This window comes from Psammomys obesus, unplaced genomic scaffold (genome assembly GCF_907164565.1).
Source record: "Psammomys obesus unplaced genomic scaffold, mPsaObe1.curated_primary_1811, whole genome shotgun sequence".
NCBI lineage: Eukaryota > Metazoa > Chordata > Mammalia > Rodentia > Muridae > Psammomys > Psammomys obesus.
The window spans coordinates 19314835-19318329 of record NW_026596079.1 but is presented as its reverse complement, the minus strand read 5'-3'; the positions used below and the strand labels follow the sequence as shown (position 1 = coordinate 19318329).

At 40.2% G+C, this 3495-nt stretch overlaps 1 pseudogene; it reads right to left on the bottom strand.

Annotated features, from left to right (window-relative positions):
* Positions 1 to 785: 785 nt before the first annotated feature.
* LOC129690617 (60S ribosomal protein L23-like) lies at positions 786 to 1204 on the bottom strand (annotated as a pseudogene).
* Between the last annotated feature and the right edge of the window lie 2291 nt (positions 1205 to 3495).

Sequence of the window (3495 nt, the reverse complement as noted above, 5' to 3'; positions counted from 1 at the left end):
AGATAGATAGATAGATAGATAGATAGATAGATAGATAGATAGATAGACAGATCATAGAGAAAAGTGGGTAGGTAGATAGATAAGAAATAAATAGATGGATAGATATGTGAACAATAAATAGATGATAGATACATAGATAGATATAGATGATAAGATAGATGACAGGATGACTAGACAGATTATATATCTACTTAGGTAAATAGACATTAGCAGGAATGGATATGGGTGGTTAGGGACTAGAATAAGGGATTGAAGAGCTTTACAAAATATTTAGACAAAATCATTTCACTTAAAACAATTGTTATGCTAGCGTACCCCCTGTTGACTAAAATGGCATGCAACTGCTCTACTCCCCCTTGTCTTACTGATCTCTCCAGCTTCTGACAGTCATAGACAAAACTAGTTCTCACTGTTAACCGTCTCCCCTGCCTCCTCAGTATACATGCATTTCATAAAAGTCTTAACTGAAAGCAATATGTCATTTATTATTAGACATTGTCTTGTGAAACCTTGGTATTCAATCACAGCTTTTTCAGTCTACAACTGATGTCCTTCCTTGATTCCTTGGTCTTAATGTCAGATTTCAGTTTTGTAAGCTTTTTAGTAAAAATGTCCTTTTTAAGATGCCTCAAATGGTTGTTTTTGGGTGACTGTTTAAGTTCTTCCAAAAAATCATGGTCCTTGAAGGGTGTTCTACAGTGATTTCAGTAGATGAGAATTTTTCTTTCTTTCCTTTTTCTTTGGCTCAAAGACTTTAATGGATATACTTTACAAATACAGGAGAATCATGCAATGCTGCCTGCATTGGATGCAATCCTGGGCCACAAGTCTGTACAAAGCCTTTGCAACCAGACCTGTAACAGCAGAACCTTTCATCTCACCTTTATTGTTTACTATGGCCCCTGCATTATTTTCAAAATAAAGAAACACCCATCTTTTCTTCAATATGACTTTCATTGTTGAATTACCACTGCTGGGTGGACCTTTTTCCTCAGTTCTGGTTTGCTTTCCTTAACTGTGGCTATCACCCTGTCCACCCAACAACAGGAAGTCTGTTCAGCTATCCCTTGATTCCCTTCACAGAGATGATATACAAATTTTTGTCTCCTGTATTGTCAGCACAGTTGATCACAGCTCCTGCCAGAAGACCCAGGGAAATCCAGAAGTTTGCTCCAGAACACCCGCCATATCCTTGCTTCAACATCTTGAGCACCCAGAAAGAGTCAGATGTGATCCTATAAATTTTAGGTAACTTGTTTTCTCATATCTCATATTCGCATACATTTTTGAAGAGCTGCGAGCACCAAATGCCACACATATATTTCAACTATATATTATGCTTCTGGTCTTTGCCAAAGGGATCCTCCCACACCAAGATCCTTAGCACAAAAGCAATTATAACCCAACATTTATTAGGCACAACACATCAAATCCTTGTCATGGATGACCCTTTAAAGCATGCACAATCATTACCTGTAAGATAAGGATACTGAGCATGAAGAGGTTAGGTAAATCTTCCAAGGTCTTAAAGATAGTAAGGGATATACCCAAGACATAAGGCTTGCTACCCCAGCCCAGAACCCTAGCACTTAGCTGCCAGATGGTCTGTAAAGATCAGCAGTCAAAATGAGTTCTCCTCTGATTGCTCTTTGCTTCTCCCATTAGAACCTCTCATCACTCATAATCCATCATTTAAGTGGGTGGATGGTATAATTCTTCATATATCCTTGACCTTGTATTTTCTCCTTTACCTCCATTTCATTCAAATTTAGTAATTCTTCTGCCTGAGCTTCACCCAGGACACTTTTATGGTCACTTAGGTTTTAATGTATTGAAATACTCTGTCACTAGTGACTTAAAGACACGTCAAGTAAAAGAGATAAATGTGAAAATCTTTACATTATATTAATATTATGCTAAGTAGTTTGAACATTCATTATAATATCCAAGTGTTAGACACCAAGTTTGCCCCCTATCCTTACATCGTATACAGGTGATAACATGTGTCCTCAGTGAGAGGGCATGGCTAGCCTTGTTGCACTAAACATTCAAGAAAACCAGAAGTGTAGCAAGAGCAAGAAATAAAGAACCGAGGCCGATGGTCATATAACTATGATGTCAGAGCAAACTATGAACCTGATGGTCAGGTCCAGTTGACATTGGACAGCCTGTGAGATTTTCATCTCCTCTTCAAAGGATGAGGAGATGAAAATATCTCAAATACTATTGAGATATCCTGGCCTGACTGTCTGGCAAGGAACAAAGGAGGTCTCCAGAAGCCATGTCCTCTTGCATAACCACACGCCCTATATTTCGGTAACATTTTTCGAATCACTAGTCTGCTGTCTGGAGAAGAATAAAGTAAGAGCAACTCAGCAATGTCTGGCCATTGTTTCTGCAAATCTCCAACACAAGCCACTCTTGCCATCTAGCCCCACTCTGAAGATCTGATGCACCAACATCAGAGCATTCAGCACCGAGCGTGCACACAGACACACATCCAGTCTTGTCGCTTCTCTAATTATAATTGAATCACATTAAAAACTATTTTTTCGTATGAGGTTAAATTTATCTCAAACATATTTAGACTAAATTTATTGCTCTCCTGTGGACTTTCCTGCTGCCTCCATTAGACAGCTAGACTGTCCAGTTTTTGTGAGTGTTTAGTGAAACGAGGCTAGCCACACTCTCACTGCAAACACTAAGTTCTCAAGTGAATATGATTGATGTAGAGGGAAGGAGTCAGAATTACTGTCCGACACTTGGGATATCTCCTATTACAACAGATTACAGTCTGGCTCAATCCTTCAATCTGCAACACCATTGGCAACTAGTGTTTTCTACTGGTCTGGCCAATTCCAAGTGAGCGTGCCCTTAAGAAACAGGAAATGCAAAAAAAAAAAAAAAAAAGAGTCCCAAGGTCAGAGATATAGTTCAGTGATAGAGCACTTCGCTAGCTTGCAGAAGGTCCTGGTTTATGACACACACGTGACAAAGAAACAAAGTCCAACAGCACTGACACTCAGTTTAGTAAAGACATTTGGCGTGCTCAACAATGCAGTTCATCACGCCTGTGATGCTCAAGAAAGTTCTTTTAAAGGGAGCAAGGTAATCAGTCCAACCATAGATGATACACACTGTGGAGCATTCACACACTAGTGCTCATTCATTTAACATGTTCCAAGCATGCTTCTCACAGCAGTGAGGGAACATTCCAGAAGAAGTGAAAACTCCAGCTGTTGGAGAGTGAAGTGTGAGAACCGTGCTGCTTTCCTCACAACTGAGCCCAGAGAGTGTGTGCACCCTGTGAGTTCGTGGATCTGCCCTGTGATGTTGCTTCAGGAGATTGAGAGGGTGCACATTCCCTTATGGGACTCACATGCTGCAGGGCAGAAAGAAAAACAAACAAACAAAAACAGCTAGGGACACTGGAAGTAAGATTTCCCAGATCTGAAGGATCCAGATCCCAGATTCCCAAGCTGCCTCCAGGGCTAG